The following is a 25,255-nucleotide window of genomic DNA, read 5'->3' on the forward strand; positions in this document are numbered from 1 at the left end:
TGGCTTCAAGTATTCCACTCTATGGATGTATCATGATTTATTTTTATCTCCTCCCTTATGTGAATGTATAAGTTGTTTCCAGTTTTTTTCTATTACTGAACATTCCTGTTGATACATCTTTGCCCACATACTTGATTTTAGTATTCATTTTAATGTATTTTATCCGTGTAACCATGTTGAAGTAAGGGAAAGTAAGTTAAATACACAATGTAGTTTATTGTACTCTTCACAAGAATTAATCCAGCCACAGCTTCTTTGTCCCCCCACCTAGGAAATGCCATGTGCCTGCCCCATGAGAGACAGAACAAGGTGGGAGGGGCCCATTTGAGGCAGGGAGTCCTGCCTGGCCAGTGCTTCCAGGGAACAGGCACTTGGGCCCCTTTAGCAGCATTCCCCAGACCCTGGACAACCTAGATCCATGCAACAGCCACAGCAGGGCCCACGAGCCCGCAAGGTCTCCACCCTCACCTGCAGGAGATGAGGCAGCAACCAGCCTGCGTGGCAAAGTGGCCCAGCACCTCCCTTAGAGCTCTACTCAGAAAATGGGAGGAGAAGCACATTTGGTGGCAAGGCCAGAACCTATTCCCATCAGCTCCTTGATCTTCGTGAATCAACAGAAGAAAACACAAACTCCCGAAGTTCCGCAACTGGATTTGATTATGCATCATTTATTTCCTTGGGTTAGGCATTCCACTTCTCAGACTGCCATATGCCACTAGCTCATGCTAAGCCAGAAAGGACAATGACAATGGGAAAGAAAAGGGGAAGCAAGATTAGAAAACTCCTTCATCTGAGGTGGCACACTCCCACCACCGGAGGCCACTGTGAATATATTAATAGGAACAGGTGGTAGGAGGAGAGGAGCCAAATGGTTTGTCCTCTGTGAGTGGAGAAGGGAAGGGTGGGGGAAGAGTTAGGATGGTATCTGAAAGGGTCTACACTTCCTCAGAAATACAAGAGCAGAATTAATCAACCCAAATAAGAAGAGCACTGCTACTCTCAGGCTGCTCATCTGGAAGACTGGACTAAAATTCTACAACCCAAAGAGCAGTGACTTTCCAAACGCTTTTTGAACCGTAGGCCAAAGTCCTTTATTTCTAATGCAAAAAACAAAAACAAAAACAAAAAAAAGCTTTTGGCTGCTTTTTGAAATTTATTCTTGTAAAAGATCATGACCTCTTTATTCTGTCCTTGCTATAATAGTGGATACCCTCTAGACAAGGTCTATGCTTTCCATTCATTCACTTGTTGGGTCAATCATTCATCATCCATTCATCACATATTAATAACTATTCTTGGTGGGTAATCTACTCTGTGCAAGATATTGCATTGCCAGGTTTGTGCACATGGTAGTGAGCAAAACAGACATGTTCCTATCCTCACACCCTTCTGGTCTTGGAGAAGAACACAATTAACAAAGAAGCAAATAAATTATTGAGTATAAAATGCAATGAAGGAACTAATTAAGGTGTCTTCATAGAGGCTAATGAGGCAGATCTGCTTAGCACGGTTATAAGAGGCATCTCTGAGGAAGGGCAGAACAGGGCTGTTATCTACCCAACTATTGAATTTTCCTCCTGGGCACACAGGAAGACTACATGCCCAGCCCTTCACATCCAGGTAAGGCCATATGGAATGTGGCCCAGGTGATGTTGTTCATTCCAGGCCCAGCCTACACAATCCTCCACACATTCCTTGCTCCTCAGTAGGTGACTGCAGAGATCCTGCTAAGGATTCCGAGAAAGCACCGGGGGAAAGAGAGGTCACGAGCTGGAATGGCTGGTGGCTGTGTGGAACAAAGCAGAATCTCAATTCCTATCCCTAATAACACACACACACACCCCAACCACCTTGCAATGTGACGTGAGGGACATGTGCTTTATTGTTTTAAACCACTAGGATATTGGGTTGTAAGTGATAGCACTTAGACTCTTCTGACTAACAGAGGAGGAAGGGTTAAGCTAAGGCCTAAAAGATGGGAAGAAGCCGGTTCTTGGAAGATCTGGAATAAGGGTATTCAAGGCAGAGGAAACAGCATGAGCCAAGGGCCCACGGCAGGAAGTCTGAGGAACGGAAAGACAGCTGGGGGAGTGGGAGCTGAGAGAGTGCAGCGTAACATAAGGTAAGGCTGGAAAGACAGGAAGGAGAGAAGAAGCAGGAGCTTGCAGACAACAAATAGAGTTTGGATTTATTCTACATTCTCCATACTTTTCTAACTCCTTTGACACAGTTATTTGTATGCCAAGATACCCAGTAGACACTATTAGCTGATTTATTTAAAATGACCAAAAATCCAGAGAGATGCAATGCTAAATGCATTAGTTTTCTACTGCTGCTTTAATAGATTAGCACAAACTCAGTGGCTTAAAAAAACAAGAATTTAATATCTTAACTTATGGAAGTCAAAAATTCAAAATCGGTCTCATTAGGCTCAAATCAAGGTGTTTTCTGGGCTGGGTTCCTTCTGAGCAACATTACCTGGGCCACATTCCACATGGCCCCAGTTGGATGTGAAGGGCTGGGCATGCAGACTTCCTGTGTGCCCAGGAGGCAAATTCAACAGCTGGGTGGAGATGCTAAGGAAGAATCTGTTTTGTTCACCTTCCTTGACTCCTGGTCCCTTCCTCTCTTTTTCAAAATCCAGCAGCAGAGTGATCCTTCAATCACTCTCTGACTCTCACACTCTACTTTCCCTTAAATAGGCTCTTGTGATTACACTCGGCCCACTCAGATAATCCAGGGTAATTTGCCCATCTCAATCAAGGTCACCTGGTTAGCAATCTTACTTCATCTGAAATCTTAATTCCCACTTGACATGTAACAACATATTCACAGGGTCCAGACATTAGAATGGAGACATGTTTGCAGGGACCATTATTCAGTTCACCACAGTAGGAATACCATTACTTGTAAATTGATGTTGACTAATCATACTCACCAACCTTGTAACTCATAGACTCCTTTTATTCTTTCCCTTCAAACTGGATGATTTGAAAGATCTGATCTCCAAAACAAACTGAACTTATTATGTAGTTACTGATAGATAATGATTCCATTAGCGTTTTTATTAGGTTTTTAAAAACGTATAAAAGAGGCTGCAGACCCCTAAAAATATCTGAAGTGATTGTAAGTTGGGAACCATTAGATTTACAGACAACTAAGCTTCTCAAATCTTAGTTCCCTCGGTCTGGTTAAATGATTTAGCTGAAGGCAAATCAGCAAACACTGATAGGATATATCCAGGCACATCTCTTTCCTGCTGTCCCCAAAACGGGAGATTAGGGATGCCCCCTTGAAAATGTCACCATAAGAAAATCATACTCTTAAGAGGAAGGAGGCTTGGACATTACCAGTAACATCTTAAACGCAGAGGGCTAATTATTCCACATGCTTCACACCACTGGATGGAAACACTCATTATTGTGTTAGAGGACAGGAATCTGGCAACTCTGCAGAATGCAAATCACCCAAAGCCATTCCACTCAAGCTGGCCTGATTAAGTTCGCTGTCAGCCCTCAAGGATGCTAACAAAGCTACTGGGACAGGAGGGAGTTCATGGCAATTCTTACATATTGATTACACTGGATTAAGTGATTTGCTACTTTTAAATAATAAACAATACACTTGAAAAATCACCTTGGACATAAGATTCCCTGGACATTTGTTCCTGGTGGTGAATGTGTCACAGGGCAAGGATATAACAGTTCATTCAGCATGTGCTCTACCGCCTTGGGCTTTAACACCCAGGGTCCCCCTTTCCTGCCACAGCCCCTCCTCTCAGTTTATACTCATCTTCTGACCAATCAGCACTCTCTTAAGTGACACCTCACAAAGGAATTTTGCCTTCCCATTACATCTCTTCTACATTTGCTGCTTTGTGAATCCTCTATTATTTATTAAACAAGCAATTCGATCAGTGCGTTCCTCCTTTCTTTTGCATGATGCCAGTGCCTCCATTTTCAGAGATACCAATAATTAACTTCCTAGCAAATGCTTACCTTGACTGCAGTTTTTAATCTTCAGATATCCTCCCAGGAAACTGATAAGGCAATAGAATGCTTTCGAGTCTGCTTCTTAAGACACAACCAGTTTAGGGACCAAAGATTTATTGACTTACACTGTGCGCTATTGAGTAAATCAACGAATAATCACATACCAGCTTCCATAACAAATCCTAAATAGGCCCTAACTTATGACGGGACAGAAAGCAAGTTATAGTATTGGGAACATCCTGAGATACTTGTCTGACAATGATTGTGCATTTGGCCCACAATCTTCACTGCTTCTCCTTTAGCTACACCATTCGAGCAGAGCTAGAAGTGAGCATTCTAGATATGAAACACAGAAATCTAATACACTAATAAAGATTCAAGTAAGCATGTGTCTAAATTTGGATGGGGAAAAGGAGAGGGAAAGAGGAAGGGGTTGAAGGGGTAGAAAGAGGCGAGAAAGAGAGAAAGGAAAAGGAGGAGGAGGAGAAAGATGAGGAGGAAGGAATGGGAGGATGGAGGGGAGGAGAAGGAAGAAAGATTTACATATAAAATAGATGCACATTCTTTTTCAGAAGAGTAAAATTTGGGCCCAAAGAGTTAGCTTCTGGGCAGCCAGTGTGGCTTTCTACACAAGTAAACTTTATCAGACTTTTCATTCTGCACAATGCCAATCAAATAGCTAACTCTACAATTGCTTTGATTACTAGTCTCTAAAAATTATCCAGCTATTGACTCAACTTTCCATTTTATCATGCTTAAGAGTTAACAAATGCAAATTTCCTTCCAAATTACAAGCTTTGTAATAAATAACGATAAGTATCAAAACTAAAAAAAAATTGATCTTTATCACAGAAGAGACTATCCCTGTTAGAATGCTGGGTGCTGAATATTTTATGATTTAGAGCATGTAGAATATGGACAGCAGGTGAAGGGATGTTTTCTCCATGCCATTTCTTTTATTCATACCTAATGGGGTTGCCTGACATAGTAAGAGCTTTAAAAAAACATTGTTGGATAAGGATCTTTCATACCTCTTTGAAACCTTATAAACACTCTTCTTTTTCTGGAATGATTCATGGGGTCCTCAGAAAAACACCCCTTTCCCCGGCAACAATCACTGGGAATTTCCTGGCCTGCCTGTCATATCCTCTGTGCAGGCAAACACTGGCTGCTTAGAGCTCCTTCCTTGGCCACTGGAAATCTGGAGGCTCACCCTCCCTTCAGTGTCACTTTCCCCTCCAAGTAGCTCTCCAGGACAGGATCTAAGTTGAACCCATGCCAACTGACCTTGGGGCCTGGCTCACATCTGGTTCACGGGAAACAGACATATCCTCCGCCCTGACAATTTCTAGATACCCAGTCATCCCCTAAGGCCACAATCTCAGAGCAACCTGCCCTTTAGACTTTTCAGAGTGAGTCAGGTCCCAATCTATTGTGTCCTCCACAATGCAGATGACACTTACTTAAACCATTCAAGAGGTCCAGTTGAAGCCTCTCTCTCTGGGCGTGGGGCAAGAGGCTGGCCTCCCCCTGTATCTCCTTTCTGGAGAGGGCGAGATTTAGAACATAGCACACAGTTTGCTCCAATATTCTACATGGGCGAGGGCTTAAGAGTCACAAAACCAGTTTGTGTGCAAATCTTTGTACTCCTGAAAAGGGGTCTTGGACCATATTCTTAAATGGCACATTTAATGTATTGGGTACCCAGGCAAAACCTGGATTAAAACAGTTCCATTTAACATAGTGTTATATAAGAATACTCCATTTTATCCTAAAATATGAAATGCTAGAGTTCCAAAGCAGATTCATTAGGACAGTTATGGTTCACTTGATTACATTTTACATTGTTTCATGGTGTTTGGTTATGAGGTATCATATCTCTCTACAATTACAATTTGGCTAAGCCTCTCTGAATATGTTTATTTGCTCCTTCAGTCATTTTTGGTTTCTTAACTCTCAGCTACGTCTCGCACCATATAAATCTCCTGGGGATGCCAAGGATTAGGCTTCAGCAATCTGCAAATTGGGTTGGCTCTGTTCTGTCTCTAATTTATGTCCTCTACTCTTCTTGTACTTCTACTAAACCGTGGGGTTGAAACATTTGAATTAGGATATTGTTAAGTACTAACTCCAGTGGCTTTTTGTGTGTTTTTCATTTTGTCCCTCTACCCAGTGACCCTGACCTATTCAATCAGCCAAAGACACTGGTTTCATTACTTTTTTTTTTCTTTTTTTTTTTTTTTTTGAGATGATGTCTCACTCTGTCGCCCAGGCTGGAGTGCAGTGGCACGATCTCGGCTCACTGCAACCTCCGCCTCCTGGGTTCGAGCCATTCTCGTGCCTCAGCCTCCCGAGTAGCTGACATTACAGGCGCATGCCACCACACCTGGCTAATGTTTGCATTTTTAGTAGAGATGGGGTTTTACCATGTTGGCCAGGCTGGCCTCAAACTCCCAACCTCAGGTGATCTGCCAGCCTCAGCCCTCCAAAGTGCTGGGATTACAAGCGTGAGCCACCATGCCCGGCCTGCTTTCATGACTTCAGAAAGAAGGAAAGAAACACAAGAGCAGAAAACTAAGAAATGGATTATCTTCTGCTTCGAAGTCTTAAGCCCTGGCGTGATTTGGAAGGATAGGTGTTAAGTGATCCAAGGCTCTGAAGAAAGCCCTATAGGCTGGGGGAAGCTAGTGAACGGATGGAGGTGGTGGAAGGGTATTAGACACTGGGGAGTCCCTACGGAAGGGCCCTAAACTCCACCCACCTCCAGGCAGATCCTGAGAGGAGTGAATAATAACCTCCCAGGTGGAACCTGGGAAATAAGAGGGAAGGGGGCACGGCACTTGCCTGTGCTGGTAGAGGCAGGGAGGACAAGGAGGTGTCAGGGTGGATACGTCTGCTTGGTGTGCCTGCGCCAATGACTGAGACAGCCCAGGTGGGCCCTAGTGCCCCAGCACATCACAAGAACAGGTGAATGATTCCCGCAGGCCCCAAAGGCAGCGCATCAATGGGAATAAGGCTTACGCAGCCTGCCAAGTTTCCTTCTGGAAAGAAGGATGATCCATATGCATCAAGTGTATCATGAAAATAACTCAGAGAGAGCCAGACTTTAAGCTGTCTTGCTGTGGGGAACGTGGGCCAGCACAGCAATGACTAGGGGGATGAATGACTGGGGACAGGGAAACAGACGCCAGCATCAACGCACAATGGCAAGGCATAGACAGCCTGTTGCCCCTGATGTGAGGTATTGTGTCAGACCCCTGGAACCTAGATGGACCTAGAAGATGGGCAGGACTGGGATCTGTCACTCTAAGCTGAATACTGTTTCATCACATGTGTATACGTGTGTATAATGGAACAGTACTTAGCTTGAAAGAGGAATGAAATTCTGACTTGTGCTACGACATGCTAAACTCTGAAGACATATGCCAAATGAAATAAGCCAAGCACGAAAAGCATATGATTCTACTTATATGAGGTATGTGGAGCAGTCATTTCAAAGACAGAAAGTAGAATGGTGGCTGCCAGGTTCTGGAGAGGGGAGGAGAATAGAGAGTTATTGTTTAACGGGTACAGAGTTTCAGTTTGGGAAGATGAAAAGGCTCTGGAGCTGGATGGTGGTGATGGCCACATAACACTGTGAATGGACATCAAACTGTACACTTAGAAATGGTTAAAATGGGGGTAGGCACAGTGGCTTACATCTGTAATCCCAGCACTTTCAGAGGATTGCTTGAGCCCAAGAGTTTGAGACCAGCCTGGGTAATATAGTGAGACCCTATTTCTTTAAAAAAAAAAAAAATTAAAATTTAGCTGGGGGTGATGGCACATGCCTGTAATCCTAGCTATTCAGGAGGCTGATGTGGGAGGATCACTTGAGCTCAGGACTTTGCAGCTGCAGTAAACTGAAATCACTGCACTCCAGGCTGGGCAACATAGTGAGACTCTGGAAGAAGAAGAAAGAAGAAAGAAGAAGGAAGAAGGAGAAGGAAGAAGAAGAGGAAGAAGAAGAGGAGGAGGAAGAAGAGGAATAAGCAGCAGCAGAAGCAGCAGAAGCAGCAGAAGCAGCAGCAGAAGCAGAAGTAGCAGCAGCAGCGGCGGTGGCGGCGGCAGCTAAAACGATAACATTTATGTTATGTATATTTGACCACAATTTTTAAAATTACGCTCTGCTAAACTGTAGCTCTAGAGATCACTCTGTTAGAAAAGGACAGCCACGGGTCAATGCAAAAGGCTGAGTGTCCTTACCCTTGGAGTTCTCCAGCCTGTGACATTAGGTCCCGCCTTAGGGCTCCTCTGGCTTTGCCCATGTTCCTCAAGGGGAAGTGCATCTCACAAATTTCAGTGCCACAGGTAGATAGGATGGTGTTTTGCCTCCTATCCCCAAAGTGGCCAGCTTCAGTCTAGCCAGGGCTGCAGATGGCTTCGATGAAGATAGTGGAAATATATGTTTAAGTTGGGATTTCTGTAAATTTTTTTCCTAGACCAAAAAACTCAAACATGAACCTATTTGAAGAGAAAGGGGGAGGAAATCTACCACCATGATAACAAGCACTTCCTTCTGTACAATGTGTTAAAACTCAAAGAGTGCTCTCATTTTAGTGCAATTTTTTGAGATTATGTAGGGTGAGTAGTATAATTCACATGCCATAGATGAGATGAGATGAGGCACAGCGATGTTAAGAAACTTGCTAAGGTCGCCCGGCCAAGCAAGAGCATGAACAAAGACTTCAGCCCAAGTGCCTGGAGTCCAGATCTGCAGCTCTTTACAATGTAGCAGGTTCTCCCTTCAGAGAAGGATAAGAGGCATCCTGAGTGGGCTTGGATCATCCAGCGTTCAGGACACAACAGAAAGGCCAGGAGCATCTGGAATCCTCTTTTAGGGCAAAGCAGTTTACCTGGTGCTGCACTTAGATTCCAGATGAATCCAAAAAACTGTGTGTGTGTGTGTGTGTGTGTGTGTGTGTGTACCTGTTTGAGGCCCTGCTTTCAAATATTTTGGGTGGCAAAGAGCAATTTTTAAAAGCATTCTATAGAAGAAAGTAGGAACTGCTAGAAAAACATAAAATAATTAAATTTACCTCATTTAAGGATGCAAAAGGGAAGCTATTGTTAGGGTTTCCTGAGCTGATGTTATAAAAGCTTTTCTTATCACAAGCTTTTTAAGAAAAAATGACAAAGGACTTTCTGGACTCTGTGTTTATTAGGGGACTATACAAATGACAGTATTCAGAACAATTAACAAATTTTAAACTTGTCATTTATATGTTTAATAAAACATTACAGCTTTAATTCTCAAAATTGACTAAAAGAAAATGAAAAGATACTCATTCAATTTCTGAGAATTTTCATCTTATGGTTATTTCATACATATAAAAATAAACACATTTAAAAAATATTGCACATGGTAACATGTAGCTCTAAGGAATATCATGTTTTACGAGATAAGCTCATTCCTTTCCTGTGTTTCATCAAATGCCTACAAATAAATCACATCTTAAATGGGAGTGAAGACTAGGCATACTTGCTGCTTAAAGAATTCCTGAAAAAAGGGGCTTTTGGAAAAGATTTCTTTTGTTATTCAAATAATCACCTGCTAATTTATCTGCTTCATTAATTCAGAATTTCATGTTTTGGTGTTTTTTGAAACAAGGAAACTTTTCAAGTCTGAACACTGAATCACTACTTTTGTTTTAGCTTTACAAATTTGACCCACCATATCATTTTGTTGACTCCAAGTATTACGCTGCGTCTTTGGCTATTTTGAGCACAATTAAAAGTAGAAAATAGCATCACTCAAAATTGGGAAGAAATATAAAAGTGCAATGTTTTCCCAAGATTGTCCATTCAGAAGCCAGTGTCAAAGGCCCAGGAAGGCATTCCTGCCCTAATGAACTACCTGACCCCTTACCCCACCCTCCTCTCCCTGGCTCACTTTCGTTTCTCATATGTCATTAATGGCCAAGTCCTGTCTCTTCTTTCAGGGTCTTTCTTGCCTCACCCTCACCTCCTATTTTCTCTGAAATGCCCTGAAGGCTTCAACACCTCATTTGGTCTATTGCATCTGGTTCCCTCATCCTACACTCTGCTTATCATTGCTTCTGCTAGAAATTCCACATTCCTTAGCTTGACATGTAAGACCTTCCATAATCTGGAAGGTCCTGCTAGCTGGCTTCCTACCTCACAGATTGAATCCCAGGTTCCACCCCGGAACAGAAGAGGCCAGGCTCCTCCCCACTGCAAAGGGACAAAACATCCCACGGCTCCAGCCCGTGCTTCCATCTTTCTTCCCAGTCTGATTTGCACTCAGTACCCTGGGCCCCTCTGGGTTCCTGCCCCCAGTTTTTTACTCTGTTACTTTCTCTGTTTGGAATCCCATTTCCCCATCCCCGTGGCCCATCCCCAAATTGCTTCATCCTCCAGGTCTTCCCTGATTCTCCTTCTTGGGAACGTATGCTTTTCTGTGCACTCTCATGGAGAGTTATCTACTTGTTTCTTAAAATGCTTTCTACATCATCAGTTATTTGTGTTTCTAGCTCAGTCTTCCATACCTTCTACTTAATAGAAGCTCAATGGAAATACAGGAATTATGGGATACCAAGCAATATTAGTAACCTCATTTCATAATTGCATTACTCTTATAAGTTAGAGTTTCAAGTCATGTGCATTAATAATAATAATACATTACATCCATGTTGTGCTTTCCAGAACTATTATCTATTATCTCAAGACCCCTGACAAAGGTGACATCCCCATCCTTATTTGATGTATGAGCACAATGAAGCAAAGAGCTAGCAAGCAGCAGAGGCGGTGTTGCTGGATACAGTGAGCAAAAATTTCTGAAAGTACTAGAACAGAAAACACTCCCCAAAATGAAGCTCAACCTGACTGCACATCCTTTGTTAAGGTCTCCCAGACAGCACTGCCTATGGGGTCAGGAATGTCTTGATTTAGGTGCACCATCATGAACACACATGATAAACAAGATTTCAATGAAACCAGACAGTATATTATCTTATGACAACAGAAATCACCATGGATCAGTACTGGTTATGTTCCTTAGTAAGACAGCCAAGTAGAAAGGGGTCCCTGGAGAAACTCCAACCGGCCTGCACAGTGGGAACACGGGGTGGAGCCATAGGATGTTTGGTCCCTTTGCAGTGGTGGGGAGCCTGGCCTCTTCTGTTCCAGGGTGGAACCTGGGATTCAATCTGTGAGGCAGGAAGCCAGCTAGCAGGACTCTCGCTCTGCGGAGAATCCGTTTCCCCTTTTTTCCCTTTTTGCCCAATAAATTCCATTTTGCTCACCCTTCAACGTATCTGAGAAAAAATAAGAGGCCTTTGTAAAAATAGTTATCCTTGCTGCACTTTATGCAAATAATCAGGCCCAGTATAAAACTAAAGTCTATTTTGCAAATAACTTAGTCCTATCATAATTTTTTTTAACAAAAATGAGGACTGGAGAAAGAAAGAAATTATGTTTCAAAACTTATCATACATTTGTCATTAAATTCTAAACTCATTAGTAGTTTTTAAGTTTTTGCCTACATTTTTAAACTAACCTGCTTGTTCCTGTAAACCAACCAGCAATCTCCAGCTGCAGCTCAGAAGGAACAAAAGGGATGAGGCATTTAAAAACCTGGATCGATATTCTAGTTCTAAGCAATTCTCCTGCAAATCCTGCCAGGTGATGGGAATAAATAGGATGCCCATCACTTGGAGGTTTCCTTTTTGGGAAAATGAAACCAAGGGAGATAACCAAAGCCAAGCACCATGCACCCAAATCTCAGCAAGCATTACTGTAGCCACCAGTTACCTGGGCATGTCACAAGACATCCTTTTCTATCCCTTGTTGGAGAAGGACTCAGTTCCACAGCTCCACCTTAGCATTCGGCTTATAAGGAGTCCATGCAACCCCCCGAAACATATTTTTGTCCCAAACTTAATTCCAAGCTTCGGGTCAAAGCCCTGGTCGCGGGGAAGGGACGACGGGGAAAACTGGAGCTAAGGAATCCAAAGGCAAACAGTAACCTAGGTTAAAAAACAGAGCACAAGTGAGCGTGGCTAATTCCTGCTGATTAAGCCAAGCCTCTTGTTTCATAAATAAGGGTGGTGCTACTATCTATGGCATAAATGAGGTCTAGGGAACTCCAAGGCTACTAACAGTAGTGGGGATAGAAACATAAGTGAGAGCGAATAATTCTTATGCTTTAGGCACCCCTGTTTCATAGGTGAAAGCTGCTTTGGCACCCATGGGTGGTGCCTGCCAAGGTCACCAGGCCTCGGGGATGCAAGGATGGAAGAGGGAAAGAGATGCTCTTCCTTCTCTCCCTCACGTACCCCAGGTATTTGATAGCAAAGAAGGGAACTAGGGACTCCTGCTCTCCTCTTTCTAGACGGGTAGCCACTCATCTTCAGTCTGTACCCCTTTCAAATGCACCCTGAACCCCTGGACTCCTTTAAAAAACGCCTTCTTTTTTCCTCTTTCCTCCCCTGTCCTCTATTCACAGATAGGTAATTGTGTCTCTGTTTAATGGGTCACTCCCCTCGGGTGCATCCTCCAAACTGGGAAAGGTTAATTTCCCAAGCCTTAAACTAGTTGGCTTAGGACTGGGCTCGGTGGGGAGGGAACCCAGAAGCCCAACATGCTGGCAAAACGGTAACGTTTTTGTACCAGCCGGGCTGTTGGCCGCCCTCTCTCTGTGCAAACTGCTAAAAGGCCTCGGGATTTCTGAGCTGTCCTTACCCTCCCCCAACCTTGTTTCGTTTTAATACATGTTTTCTAATAACCTGGTTTGTCTCTTCTCAACTTCAGGCCATCAAACTCCAAATGATCACGCAACCAGAGCCTCAGCTGATGGCCCCTTCTTCCGGGGACCCTCAGATCGGTCTTTGAGGGAGCTCTGACTGCCGTTTCCCCAAAACAGCGCCCCCTGTCAGCAGGAGGCTAAGATGGGTCTTCATCCTTATCCTTTCTAACTGCAGCCAGATGTACTTCTTCAGAGAGGGGGAATGAGACAGCCAGGTGTAAAGGGGTCCCCAGAACACTAGGAGAATGGGGTGGGGCCACAGAATTTAGTGCCCTTTGCAGGGGAGAGGAGCCTGGCCCCTCCTGTTCCAGGGTGGAACCTGGGATTCAATCTGTGAGGTAGGAAACCGACTAGCAGGAGTCTTGCTCCGCTGAGGGTCCCTGTTTCCCCTTTTTTTCTTTTGCCCAATAAATTCCATTTTTCTCACCCTTCAAAATGTCTTCGAGCCTAATATTTCATGGCCTTGTAACAAGAGCCCTGTCTTTACCTGAACTAAGAAGAAAGTCCTACAACATTAGGATAGATCCCCTTTCTTAATCCAGAGGAGCCATTAACAAAGCATCCTCCTGGACTTGCCCTGCTCCCAAATGCAAATCTCCCCTCCAGCCAGGATCCTGTCATAGAGGTAAGTTTGTGCATGAATTCAGGCTACAGGCAAAGTGTTTACCCCTAAGAAGTCACTCTGTACCTCTGCAAGACAATTCATAGTAAGTGCATTAAACATCTGGCTGTAGTTATGCCCTTGAGGACTGCTAAATAGATTTAGAGCACTTTATCTCTTCTGTCCCTCATTTTTTCAATGGAGTACACATAAGCTATTAGAAAGAAGCACTTTTAAAAAGTATTCAACGAAAGGAAACCCAGCCCTATAACATGCAAATACCTTCAAGGCCAAAGCTAACTGAGTCTGTTAGGCAAATGAAGCTAACTGAGTCTGTTAGGGAAATGCTCTCTTGAAGGTACCCTTCCTCTTCTCTGCATTATCTGACATCTCTCTATTGTTTTACTCCACAGCACTCAGAAACTACAAGTCATTTACCCAATATCATTGAGAATCCTTACAAATACAGCATTTTAGCAAATGCTTCAATAAAACACATTAGATATAGCTAGAATTTTTAAAAGGTGATTACGGCTGGGCGTGGTGGCTCACACCTGTAATCCCAGCACTTTGGGAGGCTGAGGCGGGTGGATCACCTGAGGTCAGGAGTTCGAGACCAGCCTGGCCAACATGGCGAAAACCCATCTCTACTAAAAATACACAAAATTAGTTGGGCGTGGTGGTGGGCGCCTGTAATCCCAGCTACTTGGGAGGCTGAGGTAGGAGAATTTCTTGAACCTGGGAGGTGGAGGTTGCAGTGAGCAGAGATCACGCCACTGCACTCCAGCCTGGGCGACAGAGTGAGACTCTGTCTAAAAAAAAAAAAATGGTGATTACACATGGACAGACCTTTCTCTTTTTTAGAGTAATCCTGGCCTAGGGCTTCGCAGCTACAACCCATATTTATTTAACATGGACTAGCCTGTGGTGACCACAGACAGCTCAGCTGCCAAGATTGTACCAACTCTCCTTCCTCTGGGACCCAATGCCCAACATCTCAGGCACCAGTAAAGCCTCCCACAAGACCCTGCTGGCTCAAGACCCTTTGCTAATTTGCTTAATCCCCTCTGCTGGCAAAGGCAGTAATGCCACAGAGGCTAGATCTGCATTAGTCAAAAACTTGCTTGTCAGGGGCTCACTAAGAGCCCCCAAAAGCACTTGCCTGTTCTTGCTAACAAATATGAAAAGAAGTAAGTAGGCTCAACAGACAAGTCTCACTGGGATTTGACCATGCTACCAGATGAAAACATTGGTAGAAAACGCCTCAATAACCATAAAGCGATTTCCTCACAGTTTTAACTCTTGTCTTTTTAATTTTTTTTTTTTTTTTTAAATAGATGGGTGGGCTTGAACTCCTGGGCTTAAGTGATCCACTTGCCTTGGCCTCCCAAAGTGCTGAGATTACAGGCGTGAGCCACCATGACTGGCCCTGATTTTTTTTAAAGGGGTTGTTTCCATTTCATTACAATTCTGAGTGCCTTTAGTGTCCAAGGCATTTTCTAGGTGCTGAAAATACCAAAAAAGTATGATATAATCTTGCCCTCAATGGGTTTATAATCTCTGTGTGTGTGTGTGTGTGTGTGTGTGTGTGTGTGTGTTCACAGCTAAACTGAGGGATACAGTCGGCCCTTCGTATCCCTGGGTTCCACATCTGTGGATTCAACCAACCACAAATCAAAAATATTTGAAAAAAATGGATGGTTCCATCTGTACTGAACATGTACAGACTTTTTCCTTGTCATTATTCCCTAAACAATACAGAGTAACAACTATTTACATAGCATTTACATTGTATTTGGTATTATAAGTAGTCTAGAGATGATTTACAGTTTATGGGAAAATGTGTGTAGGTAATATGCAAATACTATGCTATTTTATACAAGGGACTTGAGCATCCATGGATCTTGGTATCTGTGGGGGGTCCAGGGAACCAATCCCCCAAAGATACAGAGGATGACTGCCCTGTGGCTTGCTTGTTCTAAGGGGTATAGCCCACAGCGGGAGTCCATGAGGACTGCAAGGGTCTGGGAATGCTTCACACACAAGTCTGCATTTTTGCTGGGCCTTGAAGGGAATGGAATTTCAGCAAGCATAAACAGAGAAGGAATTTTTGAAGAAAAAAATATACATGAGAAAGGCAGGGAGGGGATGGTGCTGTGTGCACTCAATGCGCTGACACGCTTGGAGAAAATAAAGTGGTGACCTGTGACATTCCTACCTGGACAGTAGGCCTCAAAGACAGAAAGGAGGGATTTGCTGCATTTTGAGCAGAGTCTCTCAGGTCTACACTTACAATGCTTCTGAATCAAACGTGCTGACTTAAGATCTCAGCTGCTTCTCTCTGATTCTGTCCTTGTCTTTCAATGTGGCACAAAAATGGTATCTTCTTGCGGTTACAAGGCAGGCACTAAGGACATATGCCCAATTTACAGTTCTGAGAAAGTGTTTCCGTGGATACAGAAAGGCTGGCAAAATAAGAAAGGCATGCCACCCTCCAAATATTTGTTGTTTTTGTCCCCAAACACCCCTGTTTTTCCCAAATCATGTAACTGTAAGAAAATTATAAATCTTTTAAATCCCTGTACAAAGACTCCCAAAAGTATTTCTCCAAGTACCCTACTAGCAGTCTCATGAATATTCATTCATTCATTCAACTAATATTTATTATGCACCTATCACATACTAGGCACTGTTCCAGGTGCCGGAGATACAACAGAGAACACAACAGATAAAAATTCCCACCCTCAGGCCGGGCACGGTGGCTCACGCCTGTAATCCCAGCGCTTTGGGAGGCCGAGGCCACGAGGTCAGGAGATCAAGACCATCCTGGCTAACACGGTGAAACCCCGTCTCTACTAAAAACACAAAAACTTAGCCAGACGTGGTGGTGGGCGCCTGTAGTCCCAGCTACTCGGGAGGCTGAGGCAGGAGAATGGCGTGAACCCGGGAGGCGGAGCTTGCAGTGAGCTGAGATCGTGTCACTGCACTCCAGCCTGGGCCACACAGCGAGACTCTGTCTCAAAAAAAAAAATAAAAATTCCCACGCTCGTGGAGCTTATAGTCTAGTGCACAGAGACTGACAATAAATGAAATACATACATAAAACAGACAGTGAGCCAGACAATGAGATGTGCTAGGGGGAAACAGTGTGGGAAAGGAGCGCAGGTAGCACCTGTGCCTTTCGAGTACGTGCTTGAATGAAGAGAGGGACGGAGAGCCATGCGGACAGCTAGGAGGAGCACATTCGAAGCAGGAGGCACAGCAAGTGCGGAGGCCCTGAAACACACCCAACCTGGTTGCGGGAACTGCAAGGCGGCCTGTGTGTCTGGAGCTGAGTGAGGGAAGGAGAGAGGAGCGCGAAGTAAAGACAGAGAAGCAACAGTGACCAGAAGTCTGAGGGAGGAGAGTGCAGTTTGTGGAAGCCAGAAGAGCACCTTCAAGGTGGAGGAAGTGATCAACATTCGCAAGCGTGGCTGAAAAGCCAAATAAGGCAAGGACTGAGAGTGGACCGTGGAGTTAATATGGGGGGGGGGGGCATTAGCTGCCCTCAGAAGAAGGGTGTAGGTGGAGTGACGGGTCAAAGCCTGACAGTCGTTAATTCAGGGGAAAATCGACGATGCAGGCGGGAGAAGGGGCCATTGTCAGCAGGGCCAAGAGGACAAGGTGGGAGGGAAAAGGATTTAATGGACCAGTGAATGGGGCTCTTAGGCAGCAGCAGGGACAATCACCTTCAGAAAAAGCAGGGAAGGCAGAGCATCTGGGCCTTGAGATTGGTAGCTGCAAACGAGTGCTTCCAATCCAGACTCTCTCCTGACAGCTCTGTCTTTGCAATGGAAGCGGGGAGTGGGGCATGTGGCAGGTGAGGAAGATGAAGCCCAGCATGCAGAGGCTGGTTCTGAGTGCAAAGACGGAGGAGTGACATTGTCTGACTTACAGTTTGGAAGCTCTCTCGGGCTTCTGGGTTCAGAACAGACTGAAGAGAGGCAAGAGTGGAAACAGCCAGTTAAGAGGTTATTGTAATCCATGACAGATATATTTTTTTTCCCCCAAGACTAGGGTGGTGACAACAAAAGTAGAAAAATAATCAGATTCTGAACATATTTTGAATACAGATAGAGGTGGAAGAGTCAATGAAATGCAGGGTGTTTTACTTTTCCCCCCAAACCAATACAACAAAACCAAGAGATGTTATTACAGCATTGAAACAAAAATCAATAACATTTCAGTTGCTTTTACTGACAACGATCCAGTTTTTAACTAGCAAATATTCCAGAACTGTGGCGGTATCAATAAGTGATGCCAGTGAATACATAAAAATCTGTTGGCATTGCAAAGCATTATAGAAACGGAAGCTGTAGTTAAAAGCAAGGCATCTGTGTCTGTTCCAATATGCCAATTGGCAGGGGTGAATCAATAAATCACAGAAGTAGTGTAGAAAAATATTTCAAGCCTTCCAAGATCAAAGAATAGATGGTAAAATATTAACTTGATGTCCTTTTAACTATTTTTTCTCAATATTTATTAGTGTTTGACCTCCCTTGAAACTTGAGTTCCATTATAAGCTCTTTTGGTAAATGGATTGAAAGGTTGTCTCGGAGCACTCCGCCTCCCTAAGTATTTTCTATTCTCCAGTGAAATACTATTAGTCTGCATTTTACAGTAATGCTCCTCAGCGTATCAAAAACATGCATCTCTGTTCAACATGGAGAAGAATTAACGGTGCTGGCCTGTCTCTCGCTCCATCCTCTGCCTCCCATAACTACATGTATGTAGATACTCCTACAGATAAAGTGTGGATATACAAATTTGCACACCACGGTAAAAGTGTCACAAAATCCTCCACCCCAGTAGTTGATAAGGCCTACTTTAAACATATTGAATTAAATATTTAGGGCTTGCAACAGCCAAAATACATGAGGAGCCAAGTCCTTCTCTTTGTATTTATAGCAGGCAGTAATACACACAAAACTTCCAAGAGAGTAAAGGGCAGAAGTCCTTCCTGCTCGTTCCCTATCTCGGGTTTAGTTTGGAAAACATTCGGCGCTAACTTTTGCTACACAGATACTCTGTGCCATCCTAAAGGGTATACAGGATAGATTCATGTAAGAATCGTGGCAGTTTTTGATCAAACAATTCAACTTCTAGGATGTAATACTTAAAAAAAAAATTAAGGATGTGCAAAGATTTAGCCACAAGAATGTTCACTGCAGCATGATTTATTAGAAAGAAAAACTGGGATCAACCTAAATATCTAACAATAGTTGACAGGTTAAAAAAAAGAAAGTTCCATCCATGCAACTGAACTATGCATAGCCATTAAAATAATGTCAAATACTTAAAGATATGAAATATGTCCATGGTAGATTTTGAAATTTAATAGGAACAGCCTGACCACATTTAAAAAGAAAATACATATTTACATGTATATATGTACATAAAAGGCAATTAGAAGCATTACCTTTGTTACAGTAGGGAGTCAGGCAGACACAAGCAGGGCAGGAGAGCCCCCCTCCACCCCCAACCAGGAATGTCAGGAGAACATCAGGTGATGGTCAGGCAGTTGTTAATCTGTCTCTTAAATAATAATTGGTTGCAGCCGGTGCCAGGGAAAGGCTGTCTCCCAATAGATAGAAAACACCTGAAATTGGTGATCAGCTGCTTCTCAGTAAGATCTTAGAAGTTGGGTGAGTGGGCCCAAGCATGCGCACTAAGAGGCAAAATGGTGGAATTTAACTGGTATATGACCTTCCTCTAGAAACACTTCGCTGGTAAGGGAAAAGCACCTCAAGTGAGCATGCGTACAACTCAGTAAACACACTGCACCTGTGGCCCCTCCCAAGTGCTGGCGGGACACTGTGCATGCAAACAACCCACCCCCAGGGAAGAATAAGGGGAGAAGAGATGCAACCCCCGGAAAGCTATGCCAACATATAAACCCCAAGTCAAAGGTCTAACCACACGCTTGAATCTCTCAAGTTGCCTGCTTGGCCCTCCTCTTAAGTGTCCTTTACTTCCTGCTCTAAAATTTTTTAATAAATTTTCACTCTCGCTCTAAAACTTGCCTTGGTCTCTCACTCTGCCTTATGCCCCTTGGTTGAATTTTTTCTTCTGAGGAGGCAAGAACTGAAGTTGCTGCAGACCCGAATGGATTTGCCACCACTAATACTTCTAAATGTAGAGTTTGCAGGCAGGTCATCCATTTTGCTCATCTATACTTTGTTCTAATTTGTCCATAAATATCTTATTACTTGTGTAATTGGCAAAGTACCAGTAAAACTTATTAAACATTATTCGTGGTGGCACACAAGTCTCCTGGGAGTACTGCCTGGCCAAACAAAACCCCTGTTGCTTCTGACCTTGCTGACTTTCTAGATATGTGGCTGTGTGTGAATCTAAGCCGTAAGATGGCCCAGAGATGGTCTTCTTCCATGAATCTCTGACAGTCTGCTCAGCAATCAGGCTGACTATATTCTTCAGATATCAAATGGAAGGAAATGGGGGAACAGCAGCAGAGATTCGCTATCCACAGAACCACAAGGAACAGAGCGATAAACACAAGCTTCAGGTGGGATGTGCCACAGTGCTGGGTTCCTTTGCATAAAAGCAAAAGGGGCTGTTCAGAGACAAAATGTAGCCAGAACATCTGTTGTTAGGGAATAAGGGTATGCAGAGGCCAAGAGCAAAGGCCCAGAAAGAGAACATGAATGCAGCATGTTTGGTCAAATGGTCCTTGTGCTTTAAAACAGTGCAGTTAGGGAAATGCCAGGCAATTTCAGGAACAAGGCCCAAGCAATTTACAAAGATTCCTTTAAATTAAGAATGAAGTCCCTAAAGATCCAAATTCTAATACCTTGAACTTCAAACAAACTGCTTTAAAAGCAACACCAAAACCTTCAAATGGAAAGTAGATTAAGTGCATGCTCCGTCTGTAAGAGCTTACTTACCACAAACTCAATTACTTGTTTCAAAATGAGATACAGGTTGGTTTGGATTTACTGATAGGCTTGTCCTGATAACTAAGAATGACAGCTGTAAGGGGAGAAAGCTTCAGTTCTCTTTTTTGGTAACATTTAAAGTCAAACCTACAGGTAAATGCATACATAGGTAGCCATGCTTTGCAAAGCAAAACAGTGCGGCGTTGATAGGCAAAGTCAACACCCTACTGACTTTTATCTTTCGTGCCATCTATTTCAATGTAGGAAGTGCCGGGGCATATTTGTCTTTGAAAATAGTCAAGTTCCCCATCCCCCACATCTACCTCCACCCCGCAGGATAATGCTTGTTCCAAAGAAGTATTGTCTTTCTGCCATCACCCTCTGTTCAGTTCTAGAATTTGCTCTTATCCAATGTTCGCCTGTTTTCCAGTTCTGAGCAGAGGGCAAAGCATGTGTGCCTCCCTCTCCCATCGGCTTACTCATGCCTAACCCGCAGTCCTGCTGGCCTTTGGGACGCTGCCAGCATCCCCCTCTCGGAGACATCTGTTGCCTTGCTTAAACCAAGAAGCCTCCCAAGCACGTGACGGGGCCATGCAGAATTAGAGAGTGCCACCTCCAACAAGAGGCGTATGTCCATCTTGCCTCTCCCTTGTCATTTCCTCCTCTAGCCTCAGCCTCAACAAGTGGCCGAGCCTCACACAAGCTGTCAGGGACAGATGCTATGTGAAAAGAGGAAATTGGACTCAAAGATGCTACAGCTTTTTTAATTAAGTCCAACCTACAAGCCAAATAGCGAGGCAAGAAATGAATACTTACTTGCAAATAAGCACCACGTTTCTCAAAAACAAATGCGTTGGTTCGGGTTGGTAAGCACCTCCTTAGCGTTCTCAAAAATTGTATTGTTCCTCATTCAATGCCTCAGATAGTTTCACCTCGGCAATGGGAAGTGCATTTTGTGCTGGGACCTGGGGATCCTAAGTTTCCTTTTGTGATTTTCTTCCTCCGCCATCCGAGGGCTAGTTGAGTTGGCACGATGAAGCGTGTCCACACACAGCCAAATGTTCAATCTCATCTATTTCTCTCTTGCTCCCCTCACTCCTGCAAACCCCGAGTGCCCACTACATGCCTGGCCTGGCTTTCCATTCTAAGAAAAAGGAAGACTAACACATTTGTGGCTTCTGTCTTCCCAGCCCCCTGAGCTGGTTCTACTTATTTGCTTTGTCTCCATTTCTTTGTCTCCGTTGTCTCTAGTTTACTATTTGTTTTCAATTCTTTTTCCTTATTGTTCCTCTCTGCCTGCTGCCTGCTAATTAAAGCTGACTAGAGCCACTGCTGCTATTCTCAGCTGAAACGGCCAAGCCCCTTGATTATTAAGACAGTGAGGACTCAGGAAGACCACATGGATTTTTGAGACAGAAGAAAATGGGGAGAAAAAAAGAGTAAACAAATCCCTTTGGATATAGAAAGAAAATTGGTGGGAGTAACCCTAAAATATACACCACAAATTCTAAGGCATCACAAAACGCAGATGAGTCTCATTAACAGCTACATTTTTCTAATTTCTTTTCCATCATTTCACAACCACAGAGAAAATTAAACATGTTATTTAAGACGCTTAAGAAAGCTCTTACACACTTCAAAATTAATAAGGAAGGAACCTCAGCTATCACATCCTGCCTGTTTTACAGACTGGGAAACCAGCGAGAATTGACTTGTTCAAGGCCACACAGCCAAGCAGTTGCTGAACCCAACGGAGATTCCCAGGTTTTCTTATTTGCTCCCTATTCCCACACACAGCTCCAGCCTACTACCCACCTTCCCCATTCAGTGTGTTTTTAAATTTTTATTTATGTCTAATATACTAATATATTTATTTTTATTTTTCATATTTTATTTTTTCATATTGTCATTTTAAATATTGCATGAATTGGAAATAAAGGACGTAAAGTATATGCTTGTTATGAAAATCTAATTGCAGTGTTCTGAGGTTCCTTAAATAATTGTGACATGCAGTATTTTTTAAAGACATGCTGAAGACCAAATTTCAAACAAATGCAAGCAAGAAGATAGGAAGAAGAAGGAAATTAGCCAGTTCCAAGACCTTGCTCATTGCTGGACAATAATCAAGAAAGGAATATCTAAGTTTGGATTATTTCTATCTTAGGGTCATTAAGGAAGACAAAATTTAAACCTGAATATGAATTTGATTTCCCTGAGTCTACTAGTTAGGACTCTTTGGGTTAAGTGACAACAAACACAACCCAAATGGACTATCAGCAAAAGAAAATTTATTGTTCTTAGAGCTGAAAAAAATCAAGGGGTGGGTCTCATTTTAGTCATGTGTTGGCATAGGGCTCAAATGATGACTACCACTTGTGTAGTACATACCAAATGCTGGATGCTGTTCTCAGCATTTCACATGACTCACCTGACCCTCACTACAACTCCATGAGTAGGTATCATAACAATTCCCACTTCACAAATGAGTAAACTGAGGCACACAGACTAATCTGGATAGAGTGACCACATTTGTAAGTGGCAGAACAATTCAAACCCAAGAAATCTGGCTCTGAGTCTAGAATGTAGTCACTTCCTCCTCATGCCCCCAGAGTCCAGTTTGGCTCCATCTCCCATCTCCACTTTCTCTGTGTTACTGCCATCCTCTTTCAGATCCCCACTTCCTGGGGGCAAGGTGGCTCAGATAGCTTGAGCCTCAAAACCTGAAAAGTTCAGTGAAAAAGACCAAGCGTATTTTTGCCAGGAGACTCAGAAAAAGTCTCTCTGCCTCTTGGTGCCTTGAATCAAACAAGGGAGAATATAAGGTTCTGATTGGCCAGACCTAAGCTGCATACCCATATAAAGTAGAGTGTAGAGGGGACTCCACCAGAAACAAATGGACTAAAAATACCGGAGAAGAAAAGGGTCCCCATTCCCAGAGGAAGGGGGATAGTTATTAGAGATGGTAAATGAATACTAGGTGAATGCTGCACTGCCAAATTTAACAACTAAAACACTTCTTTTTCAATGATCAAACAGAAGCTCTTAGTCTTCAGGTAGCATAGGTATCCTATAAGACCCATGGCAACTTTCATTTTTATATAAATGTATGTGAATAAAGGAGAAAGGTATATAAAAAAATAAACCAAGACAGGACAGTTGTGATGTATTTATAATCACAGACTATCTCCACCAAGCCCACCACATGGGCTTTATGGTCTCTCTAAAGGAATTGTGGAATCACAGCATCTTCACTTTAGGGTGGATCTGGGAACTCATCCATCCCAAGATGCCACATGGAGCAGAGGCTGTCCCCAGTGCTGTCAAGAACAATGACCCCACTTTACAAAGCAAGTCTTATTTTTCCGCTTACCCTCTGCTTTAATATAAGGTGTGGCTGGTAGAGAAACGGCGAAATGGGAGGAAGGGTGAGGCTGCAGAAGATGCTGGCTTCACCCCTGCCCCACGGAAACCTCAGAGGTAAACACAGCCTTGTCCCTTCATCTCCCTCCCCGCCCCATCCCCACGTGCAGACCCCACCTTTCCCTGCACCCCTCCCACCTCTGCAACTTGTCCTGACTTTTACACTGGAGCCCTACCCTATTTCTTATGATAAGATACCCCAGAGAGAGTCCTCCTCTGAAATAAAGATGAGCCCTGCCACAATCATTTAGGTACTCCAAGGTTCACTGGTATCCTCTAAGTAGTCTTTATCTTTTCCCAAGGGAATCTGAGTAAGGAAAAAAAAAAAAGATGAGAGAGAATGGAATCATGGGGGGCAGGAGGGAATGGTGTTTATCTAAGGAGTAGCAAACTATAAAAGGGTGGGTATGAGGCACATCCTGGAAAAGAGGCTCCTACGTGTTTGTGGGCATGCAGGAGGAGCTCTAGTGACCTCCTGGCTTGGGAAGGCAGAGAAATGGACTTAATGCCTGTACTTGGCGGCCAGGAAATAGTTCATTATGTTTCTGGTGGTACCTTTATGAGTTGAATCACTGCCATTAGATGATACAATTAGTTGGATTTGTAACTTTTTGAAGGACCCAAACACTGGGAATAGTCATCAATATGGTGCTAAAGGGCTCTGACCTCAGCCCTGTCTGGTTCCAAAATTCTGTCAATAACTCCGATGAGGATATTTATGGCATATTTGTCCAATTGAGAGTTGAGGTGATGCTAGGGAGAAGAGCAATATTGTTGGATGACATAATCAGGATCATCCAAGATATGCACCAGATCCCTGATGAGACACAATAGTGATGAATGTGAAGCCTGTATTCAGGTTAAAATAAACACACCTAAGTACATGTTGGTGAAGACATACCCTAGCAACCACATATGTGAAAAGGGAATTTTGATTGACTCTGCATGTGGTATGAGTCAGCACTGCATTGTGGTTGCAAAAAAGCAAATGTGGTCTAACGCTGCATTCATGGAAACAGAATATTTAGACTGTGGCTTATGCTAGGCTTGCTGTATTTTATATGAAGCAGACCACACCAAAAATTTTGTGCTTAGTTCCTGACCTGACTCTAAGAGAAACACAGGCAAACAGTAGGAGAGAAGGGACTGGCAGCTCCTATGTGGTCATGGAGATGTTTTGTCTGGAAAATAGACGGCTTCCATGAAACGTGAGAACTGTCTTTAATGATGTGATGCATTGTCCTATGGAAAAAGAGTTCCATTTGTTCTGTGTATCACCTATGGCTGGACCTGGACCAATAGTAGGAATTACGGTGAGCCAGATTTCAATGCCACTGAAGACTTTCCAAAGGAACAAGGTGTCAGGATGTTGTAGAGGGAAATGTAAAGATGAGTTGTTGGATCAGATCAGTGGTTCTCAAACTGTGTTCCCCAGAGATTCCTCAAGGAGAGGAGTGCAAAGAACAGAAGCGGCTCACACACTGCACTGCAAGTAGAGCAG

The 25,255-nt window shown here is 43.5% G+C and overlaps 1 protein-coding gene across 3 annotated transcripts in view; it reads right to left on the reverse strand.

The window, feature by feature from the left end:
* Positions 1-25,255, reverse strand: part of CHN2 (chimerin 2) — a 317,173-nt gene that overhangs the window by 203,648 nt on the left and 88,270 nt on the right. The window contains exon 1 of one of the 3 annotated variants that reach the window (XM_054494682.2): positions 17,334-17,372. The exons of the other annotated variants lie outside the window; for them this stretch is intronic. The gene's annotated coding sequence lies outside the window, so the exon portion shown is untranslated. Of the gene's footprint in view, positions 1-17,333; positions 17,373-25,255 lie in introns of those variants that run through there. 3 annotated transcript variants of the gene reach the window in all.

This window comes from Pongo pygmaeus, chromosome 6 (genome assembly GCF_028885625.2).
Source record: "Pongo pygmaeus isolate AG05252 chromosome 6, NHGRI_mPonPyg2-v2.0_pri, whole genome shotgun sequence".
Taxonomy (NCBI): domain Eukaryota; kingdom Metazoa; phylum Chordata; class Mammalia; order Primates; family Hominidae; genus Pongo; species Pongo pygmaeus.